The following is a 12,882-nucleotide window of genomic DNA, read 5'->3' on the forward strand; positions in this document are numbered from 1 at the left end:
AAACACCAACAAAACCAAAACACTAAAATCCTTAGTGCTTACCCTGATGGGCTGTTTCTGAAAGACTGAAAATACAGGTGAAGAAATTATTACCTTACCTTTGGTTCATTCTAATATCCGGCACTGCATTAGTACTTAATGGTATGATACTAGAGTTTGGATAGTGCAGTGCATTCATATTGCTTGAGGAAACACAAGTCTGAAAAGGTTTCTAAAAGTTGTGTAAAACTTCTGAAGTGCATTTTTGTTTGGGTTTTTTTTTAATTTAAAAAGCATTTTACACTAGATAGGTACCCCAAAAATGAGTCTTACAGAAAGGAAAGGTTTAATGATGCAGAATCCAGGCATATGTGATGGTGAGAGCTGGGGTAAGGAATGGGGGCACCATTCATTTGTTTACTCCTTTGATAACAAATTTAATTGTACACAGTGAAGCCCAAGAAAGACAGATAGCATTTTAATTTCAAACTGGACTGTATACAAGTACATTTTGTGCATGGTCCTAGGTTTATTGTACTTTCCCATTTTCATATAGACTCTGCAGAGCCACTCGCCATCCTTAATCTATTAGGAGCCCCATTTAGGATAAAGAATGAGAGGTCCAAAAAGAGAGTATCAGTAGAACTGATGAAGGTCTTTCACGTAAAAGCAGCTGGAATGTTAGGCCCAGATTATCACTATAAAACAAAGGCTCATCAGGTTTTCTGTTAAATAAAGCATACCGTAAATATATTAAAAAAACAAACAACTATTATATCTTAAAGTGCCCCATTTGTTGGTGGATTTGCTGTTGAATCATGCTAGATTAAGACAGGGGAGCATTAAATCGCTCACTTTCAGCTCAACATTTTAAGAAAGCAGCTCTTTTATTCCAAAATGTGTTGTATATTTGTCCTGGGTTCAGCTGTAACAGTTTTGATTTTCCTCCCTATCCTGCCTGGAGCAGGGGATGGAAATGGGGGAGTGAGAGAGTGGCTGCTTGGTCCCGAGTTACCAGCTGGGCTTAAACCACAACAATATTCCAAGTATTTTCAGGTTGAAGATGATGAAAAGATGCAGTTAACACCAGTGTTATGTAGATAAGCCATTGTGTGAGCTGGCACAGGTAGGATGCAGGAACAGCTACAGAACCACGGAGGAAATACAAAGAATAAATTTAATTACCTCACCAGAAAGGGTGTCCACAAAGCAGCACACAGGCAGAGGCACACAAGTGAGGACATATGCACCACACAGTTTGGTCCAATGCTAAAGGATCACTGAGCCTGCTGTGTTGGCCTGTGTATCAGGGATCCACAGAGTGGTTTAACACTGTGCTTTGATTTTTCCTGCAGTTGGGCAGGAATCTCAAGCGTGTTCAGTAGGGTGCCTCCCTATGTTGGCCTGTGTTATCCAAACACGGATGACTAAACAACGATTAGTATATGTGTTTTTCTACATCCCAGCTGCAACTCACTTGAGCATGTTTACAATCCTCCTTACCAATCTTCTGTTATTTTTGCACAGCCATATATATTAAACCATAATGCCTGATTTTACAAGGGTCATTTTAGATTTACACAGTGCTTGTTAATGATAATCATAAAATGTGCCAGAAAAACAGGTGAGATAGATTTTAGAAGATTGGCTTGTGGAGACATTTCTTTAAATGTCACTGTTAAGATTCACATGGAAGTCCTATTGTCTACAAACACGTGGTCTGTATTTTCACTGTAATTCATTTTCATTTACATATTAATAAATCTTTAATATTGAGGTTGTATTAAAAAATTACAGTCTAGGACTTTTTCTAACACATCACAGTGAATAACAAAGTATTTTCTTAGGTTTTAAATCTAATACTGAAATCTCCTGTTAGTCTCTTCAATGGTTTTGTGTCCCAGATCATTCAATAAACATGATAAATTGAGCTTAAAAAAAAAAAGTATTAGGGTCTTTCAAACTTCTGTTCATACTGTTGAAAGCCCTGTCTTTCATTCTTCAGGAGCATTTGGATATTATTACATGTACAGTTGTACAGGTGCAGATAAAACCTAATAAGATGCAGTATGCAAGTCTTATTTTCAGGACAGAATTATAAAACAAAGCAAAGAATGGTTCTGTTCTGTCAGAGGGTCTAAATAATGGATCTGTGGTAGCAAAATGCACTTTTGATATTTGCATCTCTAGGCTGCTGCTATCCTTTTCTTTCAATATCCATTCCTACTCCACAAGGCCTGGGAGTACTTCCAGACAAGTACTAGTTACCTATGAAGACAATCCTGTTTGAGAGATGAGTAGAAACAAATATGTATGATGTTTTCAAAAGAACAGAAAAAGCTTATCTCAGAATCAAATGATCACAGTGTCAAGTAGGCTATAATAAGTAGCGTCATTCTGGAACACAAGGGATTTTGGATGGCATCAAATAAAGCCCCTTGCCCAGACAGCATAACAGTTAGATCCCTCAGCTTTGAATACCTTTGCAGCAAGGTTTTCACTGCAGTTCAGCTTGGATCACATTATATACCTTGAAGCAGTAGATGGAGGAATTTGATGCTGTATTTGATGTTATAGTGCCTAAATTAGAGACTTATAGTAAAAAAGCCAGCATCAGTCCTGACAGCTTCTCCAGGAATACCAGGGACACAGGGAACTCCTGGTGGGTAACCCAGAAAGACAAAATTGCTTTGTCCTTGGTAAAGAACAGAACTTAAAAATAAACATTAACCGCACACCACTCCTAGGTAGGATGCTAGAAAACAGTATGAAATCCTGTCCCCAACTGTCACCTCTTACAGCTACCAAATTAATAGCCCAGTTTTCATGGCCTTCAGTCTGACCAGGAATGCACTCAGCTACACCAAGGCCTGAAATCTTGACAAATTGCTCCTAGAATATGGGGCTTTGAACTTCCATAGAAATACCTGAGAGCCTCAGCATGAACAAAACAGTGAAAGTGCTGAGGGCCTGATGAGCTACACAAATTAGTACTTTATCACATGAAAACATTCAAATGATTCAAAATGATCTTTGGTGTGCTCCTGCTATCATCAGGGAGCTGGCCCTTGATGCCCATCCTAGCTTTTGGAAAACTTGGATACATCTGGAAAAGTACCAACTTTTCTGGATTGCCTTAAAGGCAACCTTATAATAAAACTCAGCAGAAAAGAGTAATAGGGATGCTGTCTGCAGCCTCCCACTGCTGGCAGGCAGCCAGCCCTTGCTCTCCCCACCCTGCCTCCCTGAGTTGGAGCCACACACTTACATGGGTGCCAGGGCAGGAGCAGCACTTGGCTGGGCTTCAGCTCATTCCCATAACAAAGTCATGCCCTCAGAAGAATGACATTATGATGTTGTTGATGTTGAAGTCCATGCTGTTTACAGAGCCACATGTTTAATATCCACTACAAACAAACAAACAGGCAAACAACAACAGAAAAGCAACACACAAAAAACCCAAACAAGGGGAAAAAAAAAAAAAACACAAACCCCAAACCCCAAGAAAACCAAACAAAGCAAACCCAACCTGCTATCAAAATGTATTCCTCTGTTTCAATAGGAAAGAAGAAAAAAACCCAACAACAAACAACCCAAAACTCTTTCTCTTTTCAGGGTTTTTGTCCTCTCTCAGAGTGGGAGGGCAGAAATGATATTTTGTTTCTGAGTGTAAAATCCAAAATATTTCTAAAGATTTCATAGCTTTTCTCTTTATGATTTTGACTTTTTCCATCTCCAAACTTAGAATATAATGGCAATTCCGTGCCTTTTTTTTTTTCCTTCACTTTTTTAGCCCAGAATGCATGGTCCCCTGGAAAGGAATCCAAATTGTATTTGGAACAACTTTACCTTGCATATGAGGCACTACCTCGGCAAGAAAGTATATTCATGTGGACTCCATATTTACAGGAACATGAACAAACAAAGACCGAATTGTTTGGGGAAGAAAGCTCTTGGAGCTACTTGGCTCGTGTCCTGATTAATAGCATTGGTGAACTGACCTTTTCCATCCTTCTGCATACATTCACATAATCCATACTGAAACTGCCAGTGTCCTTGTATGTCTCTGCAAAATAAGCTGCATTTAATCTAAACCAGACAAATCTGATCACAGTAATTTGTGCATGCATGAATTCCAAGACTGGAAATTAAATTTGAGACTTTAATAAAGAAAAGAGAAATGAGCAAGTGCAGATCATTTTGAAGCTTTACATACTGTTTCTCTTCTAACTCCCAAAATAAGTTCTCCATATTCCACTTCCCATAAACAAAAATTCCTATTATTCTAGCCCTACACTGAATTTAACCTAGACACCAGATATGTCAAGGATTCGGGAATTTTATTTTGCTAGTTTTTTCAGGTACATAAGAATCTAATCTAAAGCTGACTAGCCTTTTTCTACACATCTGCATTGAGTCTCTTAAGAGGATTAATACCAGTCACCAAGAAATAGGTTTTAAACACTTTTTAAGAAATAGGCATAGAATAATTTTGACATGGTTTGGAAATTAGAAATACACAGTAGCTTTTGATACTACCTTTCTTTTTTAACAGGAATATAACATAGTTATATTTAGCTCAGTTCACACTTATACACAGATTTTATTGCCCAACAAATGTGACTTTTTGACATAGGAATGAATGTTATTTCTTACATGAGGATATCTTCATCTTCCCAAAGAGAGCAGAGATAGCAGCATATCTCTTCCATTTCCTTTCAGGCATTTATCAGTAGGAAAATAACCTATTTACCTGCAGTGGCAGAAAAAAAGATGCCATGATTCACACAGTACAAAGTAAATTATCAGGTTTTGCCATATCAAGTAATGTTCCACTTATATCCAAACTAGGATCACTGGTGTTATGACTGGCAGTCAGTGCTTTTTTGTTAGATCAGTGGGTTGAATGCCCAGTACCTTTTTATTTTCTCCAGTGAGCAGATGTAATCAGAGCCACAGGCGCAACCCTTAAACATTAAAAAGAAAAGTTAGAATTGCTTCATAGGAAGTGAGAAAGGAATCATGCTCCTAATATTTTTTTTTTTAGGTTTACCTGAAAAAAAAAAAAAGTAGATTCTTGACCTCACTTTCTAGGTATGTTGCCTACAGTCTGCATATTCAGAATATCACTTTCTGCCTCTTTAGCTTCTGATCCCCCTGAGTGGCATCTTGTCTGATTCCATGGTGCCCAGCACCAGAAATGGGATCGCTTCCTCCACCAGCTTCTGACACAGTCTCCAGTAAACTGATTTGCTGGATGGAGTTTTGTTGGCCAAAACAGCTTCATCTTTCTTCCTAACATGACCTAAGCAGCTTCTTTTTCTGTAATGCTCAGGCAGCACAGTCCTTGTCATGGAACATGGGAGGAAATCCATTCATGGCTGTACAATAGAAGCAATTAGCCTTTGTACAGCTCAAACCACATATAACTGAATTTAATGTCAAGAAAGGCATTGTTTGCATGCCACAGGAAAAAACAGCGGTTACCATCAGGTTTTCCTTCTGTATCCATGGACGTAATCCCACAGAAGACACAGAATCACTTCTCCAGTGTTTGTGAACTTGGAAAGCAAATCCAGAACAGCAAACAGCCCTGGCAGACGCAAAGAAAGGTTAGCTGTGAATAGCTGTTATTGTCTTAAATACAGAAAAGACAGACAAAATGGGGCTTGAGGTGCAAACTTGAGGGTGCTGCCAGGAAATAAACAGGGGAGAAGGGAAAAAAAAAAGAAAAAGAAGAAAAAAAGACATCCTCCTCCCCACGCTAGGCCAGGAAGGGCTCCTGAGCTGCACTGGCAGCAGCCCCAGTGAAGTGGTACACTTTCCTTCTTGCTGTTTCCAATCCCTCACTTGCACACAGCTCTGAAAGGCTGCTGTCACTCAAACTGCACACACAGAGGAACAGAAGAGGTACTGAACGAAACCAGGACCTTCAGTTTTTGACCTAAGATTTAGGACTTGCTGAGCAGTGCTTGGACATCTGCATTGTAAAATCCCTCCACCCCACTGCATGGAAACTGGTGTAGGGGTGAGGCAGGATAGAATAAACTGAAGTCAGTTTTATCATCTGTGAATGATGGGGCAAAAGAGAAACAGTATCAGCTATCAGAAACATTTGGGTAAATATGTACCATAGATTGCAATGTTGGCTGCTCTGGACTGTTCAGGCTTTGCTGGCAAAGACCACACAATTTACAGTCACACAAAACCACACTTTTAAAATCTGACTAAAGTGACAGTTGTCCGATATGATTCTCACAATGCTTGAACTTGTTGGGAGAGTGTCTTATAAAAGGCTAACTCCACCCCCGATTTATTCACATTTTAGGAATCTTATCCAGAATCAATAAATTATTATTTGCTTATCTGTTTTCAAAACCACTGCTAGTTTGGGTACAAGAAGAAACATAAATACAAAAAGGAAAATAAAGAATTCCAATAGGCAAAAATCTGCATCTTAATAAAACATGATGAGTCTAATATCAGACCACCACCAGTGTGTCAGGCATGATGTACATACAGTAAAAGGCAGTTTAAATCCAAATATTTTTAAAAGTAGATAAATTACTATCATTATTATTTCTTTGATGTAGAACTGGGGCAAATGGATTCCATCATGCTAACAGCTGACAGGCACCTGACATCTCCCGAGTCCCAGCGTAGCTCTCTTTTTGGTTCTGTAATAAGGCCTTCACTAAGATAATAAAAAATGTATTCATGAAACCAGAAGAGGCAGCTAACACATTATCTCTGTATTAAAGATTTGTAACTGTGGTAACAGGGCTGTTAGAGTATTTGATTTCATTTAACAATGTCAAGTCAGTTATCAAGCCTGCAGTATAACAAATGAGTTTTAGGTTATCCTTTGAGAGAGAAACTGGGTGAAAATGGTTTTAGTATTGTAACATCTTTGTTAATTTATCATCCAGATAGCAGGATTGTATAGTTAAGAGTTCGAAACTCCATAAAGCAGCAGTCCTTATATTTTTTTACACATGCTGACCAGCAACATGTCCCCTTAGGTTGTCACTAAAAATCATGATAATCATTTCAACAGGAAATGCAATTCCCACAGTGAACTGTCAGCCATCATCATCAATCTTTCCTCAAGATATTTGAATACAAGGGGAAAAAACAACTAAACAACAATAGAAACAATAAGACACAGTTGATTTTGCTACTGAATGTTTTCGTGCCAAACCAATTTCTTTCTTAAACTGAGAAGGAGGCTAAATAAAATTTTACTGCTGCCTGTCATACAAGTTCTTGAATGTCAGCACTGCAGCTGAACTGGCATAAGCCGCTTTAGACTCAGAAAGCAGGTTATAGGGAGAAAAAGAACAACCCGACATAAAGAAATAGGCCATTACAGTTTACAGCACTTAGGATTAACCATGGTACCAAGAGTTTAAAACGCAGCATGTATAAATCCTGTTTTCTGCTAAAGCAATATTGATACTGCAAATAGATATTTACAGGGAACATTTTCTTAGGCATGATTTATTGTCCTAAAAAGCATACTTATTACCAGCTTAATTAATACAATACACTAGGAAAGCAAACTCAGGCCAATTCCATGCGCTCCATCCTGCAGATGTCCAGCTCTGTGTGTCAAAGCTGGCACCTGGAATTTCCAAGCTGCTTAGAATTGTCTGTATTTGGGATTTTGGTTGTTTGGTTTTTTTTGTTCTTTCATTTAAGCAGTGCTACTGGCAACATTAGATCAGACAGCAGCAATGAAGTGGTACTAGTCCTTAAAACACTCCCTCCCTCCAATACATTTCCTCACAAGCAAGGAATGCTCATGGGTGGGATCCACTGGCCAAATTCCTCTAGAGCTGACATTGCTACAAAGCTCACATAATCACAAAGCTATGAATCACATAAAGCGGTTATGTTAGAACATCTGGTTCCTTGAACAGACATCTGCCCTTTTAAAAACCATCAAGCAGCAGCCCAATCCCATGATGCACGGGATATCTTTGGCTCCAGGGGAGGAGTCCTTCCACTCCTTTTGCCCATCCTCTGGAACCCCCAGTCCTCAGTCCCACCTCTGGTCCAGCAAAGCAAAGAATATCTGACAGCACTCAGGCCCACACCCGCTTAGTTTATAATATTTTAGTCTTTCAGATGCTAGCATTGTATTTGAATACAGCAATATAAAAAAAAAAAAAAAGCTTTTTAACTTTACTGTTCCTGATGAGGTACCCTAGGTTTTATCAGGGAGCTGCTATAAAAGGGGAAGCTTTAAATGAGGTTGGTTGACTGTGCTGTGATATACACTGGCACTTTTACCAACCTGAAGATGAATAGTGCAATACCTAAACACATAACCAGGCTGAGGAAAGGACATTGTTAAAACCAATAAAGTCCAAGGTAATAAATTTCATAACAGACTTGTCTGATAAAAATGTACTTGGGACATTGAGGCTTTCATTAATTAAGAAGATAATTTAAAAGTTGTGAATGTAGAAGGGCTACTAGATCTGCAAGAGTTTATGAGGTGAATTTACAGGACAATTAAGAACAAGAATAGAGGAAAGCCAGTGCCATGCACTGTTTCTCACACAGAGAACTGAGGAATCTGGGGAGGTTTGGAAGCTGTGGAGAAGAAAATATAGGAAAAGGAAAACAGAAAAGATTTACATCAGACATAAACCTTATTCATGATTAAGACCTAGCCACTAATGTCAGGTACAGTAAACTCCTTATAGTGATTACTTGGGATGAGGAGTAATTAAACATGAAGAAATTGCTCATCAAGGCAGTGAGATCATGCTCAGGCCAGGACTGTTCCTTAGAAATCCTGAGTGCAGCTTTCAGGAGATTCACATTTACTCCTATTGTTTCTTAAATCAAGTTTGTCAGATTTGCTACTAGCAGTCCAGGAGATATTTCTCCCTGGTTGCTGGATCATGTGGTATTATAAATTGTATTTGACATCCAGCCCTTGATTCAGTTGTTTAGCTGATGGTTCCTACTGATCAAGGGGATGCTCTCTCCTCTCCCCTTAACAACATCCCACTTCCAGCAAGGCTGGAATATCCAGGCAGGATATATCCACCTTGCATACACAAGGTCTTGTTGGGAGCTCATGGCTAAATACTGCAGTTTCTCTTACAGCTGCAGTACATTTGCAACGTGCTGCTGGAGGACACTGTGCTGGCAGAGATGCACACCAGGAGCCAGCCCACGGTGCTCCTGTATTGCTGCGGGAGGAGGTTTAGTGCCCCATGGCCCCCGATCCTGAAAAACAGCCACTCTCCTGCTGGTAACAGGAGGTCCAGACCCCTGGACTTGCAGCTTCTGCAAGTTGGATGGGATAAATTGGCCTATAACTCTGTAAGGTGGGTTCTGCAGGCTTCTCGAGAAAATATGCTCCTTAGGCAGGTCTTCAAAATTGAGGTTAAAGCCTTTTTCACGCTGGTATTTGCAATTTTCTATATGACTCTTTTTCAACGATCATTCCCAGAATTTCAAAGCATGTGATTTCTACTTAAGTGGATCTGTGTCAGCATTAATCATTATTTTCTATAGCTTTAGAAGTCAAACAAATGTTTTACACCATTTACTAGTTATTTTCTCTGAGTTAGTAATGTAAAATACTTCCTGGTAGAGCTGCATACAATTAATTACTCTGGACTCACCTGACAGAAGAACCCTTTAATGACCTGATCTGAAGGCTAAACTTCCTTTCATTGGGCTTTGAATGAAGCCCTGTGGTTTTAATGCTTCACTGTAGTGCTGAAGCTCTAAATCCTTCTACCTTAACCAAGACTGCAGTTAAGATGATGTTGCTTCATAACAACAAACCGAACAAAGCTATTTACAGAATTTAATTTCCAGGACAGTGGGGGAGAAGACAGGAGTCTGATCTGTTTATACAAGTTACGTTTTTCTTTTTTTACTTCTCCTATGATGCATCTTCCTTGTCTCCTTCAGTACACCAAGAAAGCTAACATGCTTTTGTACTAATAAATATATATCATGCCAAGCACATCAATGCTGCATGATGCATTTGCTTCTCTGCAGATTTTCTTAAGACATTTTTTCCTTCTTAATCACCTTCTATCATCAGTATTTCTGAAGTACAAGATAAAAGTGTTATAGCATGAACAGATCAGCAGTGTATTAGATAACCATGACTTCATCAAGCAGATGCTTGCTCTGTAATGAAGATCCATTATCCTTTTTCCAATGAGCACATATTTGTAAAGACCATATGAGAGTTCACAGTTAGTTGAAGGCATTTACTTACTTTTGATAGAAGCATTTTATTCTCCTTGTCCTCTTCTGCCCCCTGGTTGTTTTGTTCCCATGGCACCCTTCGTCTTTCCTTCAGCTTAAATTACCCAGTGGGTTACAGGGACTCATGTGGGTCAGACTCTTCCCAAGCTCCACAATCATTCAATCTTCTCCTGATATCAGTGCCAACAGCCTTACCCAGGGTGGTGATAGTTCAACTAAAACACCATGTTTGTTCTCTGAAACGTGTCAAACCCAGTACTGCCAAGAGAGGACTGAGCAAAAGACCAAAAATAATTAGATAAATAATTTCAAGAAATTGCTTATACAATCAGGTTAGTCTGAAGTTGGGTCACACACTTCCCCCGGCCCCACCTGTCTATGATAACAGTGTCCGCACTGGCGTCCATATAGAGGTCACATGCATATACCCATAGGAGGAGATTGAAAAAAAACAAACCAAACCACCAAAAATCAGGACAAAATGCCTAATCCCACTGGTTCCAGCTGCTGCAGCTAAAAGCAAACAGTTTCAGTTTAAAGGAGTTTTTACGGATTACATGTTTTCTTTCAATGTCGCACTTGCTGGCATATTTGTTGTCAGCATAGCAGTCAGTGTTTCTTTTCTCTTACAGATCAAAACCTTTCCTCAAGATACACCTGGTATGCCTCTTGGCCTTAGCTCATAGTTCACATTATTTTCTCATGCTTGCAATTACTCATCAAAGCAAGAAACAAATGCATCCATTCAAGCTTTCCTCAGTGGCCAGCACAGTACCACTCCATGTTGTGTTTGTAACAACGTGAGCACTGGTCTGGCATCACAGTGATGAGCATCCAGGAGAATGAAGGACATTGATAATGACACATCTTGCAGATCTTTGAACGGAAAAAGACTTTAATTTTCTGTTGGGCACCACTAGAAAATGAAACAAACTGCAGGACTGTATTGACTTTGCTGGTCCAACAGCCACAGCACGGTATCAAGGAAGATGAAATACATCGTAAGCTACTAATTCTTTCTGGGGTTTCACTTTTCTGTGAGTTTGCACTAGATGACACTATTTTATATCAGGTCCTTGATAGTCTGCAGCAATAAAGGCAGAGATAAAACTGTTCCTGTTACAGAATTAATTTACTCACTTACTTGTCAGCGTAAGTAGTAGCATGCTTGTCCTGGCCTCCACTAAACTTGTTTGTTTCAGAGCATTGGAGTGATGCTGCTCTGATATGGTAGGCTCTGTTTCTGAAAACAAATAAAAACTTTTCCAAACTCTAGGGAGTTTAAAATGCATGTCTAGATGATTTAAATACTGATATTTAAGAAAATTCCTTGAGTGGCAAACTGTAAGGACTTGTCTAAGCCTAGTCTTATTTTCAAGGGAAACTTGCTGTTCCAAGTGCAACATTGCTGCCTTGGTGCTGGAAAATGCTGGAGGCTAAAGAAAGCATCACTTATGGCACCTACTTAGTTCCCAGGTGTTCTGAGCCTTAATCTACAGCTATTTGTAAGTAGAGATAAGACAGAAGCTAAAGTAAGAAAATATATTTTAAAAAAATCTATTTTATTCCTACTCTATACACACAACAAACTGTCCTATATAATAGCCATCGTGGCAAAGCAAATAGGATTTCTTTTTTAAATAAAATGTTATTTTGACACTTTGGGTCCTTCATGAAACCCAGAAAGAATTAAAAAAAAACAACCAACCAACCAAACAAAAATAATCCAAAAAAACACCCCACCCCAACAAAAAAAAAAACTAACTCAAAGCTTTAATTTGGCATGTAGAAAGATGTGAAGCATGTAAGGTACTTCTAGTAGTGAACCTTATTTTGATCCTAGGCTGAATTTCTTATTTCAGTCCTTTTTAGTGTATACAAGGGCATTATCATGACAGTTGCCCAAAATTATTCCTGATGGCAAAATATAATTCTTCAAGGGTCTAGAAAAAACACGTGTATTGAAAACTAAAACAGTCATTAGCATTGTCCAAAAATTCCACAAACGTCTGCAAGCAATCCATAAATGACTACAAAAAGACTTACAAAGCAAGACTGGACCTTCACACATGCACTGTGCATTTTCTTTCTCTGGATATGCTTACCAGGGTGTTGGTGGTAGGGAAGTCCATGGTCATTTCTAGATAGAAACAGGTATTTCTCGATAAGAGCTATGGGGGGTTTTGTGGTTTTGTTTTTGTTGTGTTTGGGGTTTTTTGAATGCAAAATATCAGTAATGTAAAAACTTACCTGATAAGGTTGGCACAGAGCAAAAGGAAGTTCCTCAAATTAATATCTTAAGTGGAAAGATACATCAAACTAGTGAGTCCTGTTGAAATCACTTGCAGGAAGATTTTTCCTTCAATAGTGACCCAGCTGCCAGAATAAAAACATTATTAGACACATTGTGACCGGAGAGAAAATATGTGGTGTGTGCTTCCCTATTTTGAAGTTTCACATAGCCAAAGTGCCACTTGCCCTTTAAGCAACGGAGGAGAGGGTGTCCAAGCCCTGGGGTGCTGCAAGGCTCTCCTGTTGCTACCTCATGGCTCTCCACACTCGCTCCTATCCTGTATTTTTGCATAGTACAATTTTATTTCATTGCATACTAAATCTATTTTGTCAGACTTTACCAGGAAGTATCCTTACCTTACA

Source organism: Pezoporus occidentalis, unplaced genomic scaffold, assembly GCF_034315485.1.
Source record: "Pezoporus occidentalis ecotype Australia unplaced genomic scaffold, CSIRO_AGI_Poc_V1 ctg8, whole genome shotgun sequence".
Classification (NCBI taxonomy): Eukaryota; Metazoa; Chordata; class Aves; order Psittaciformes; family Psittacidae; genus Pezoporus; species Pezoporus occidentalis.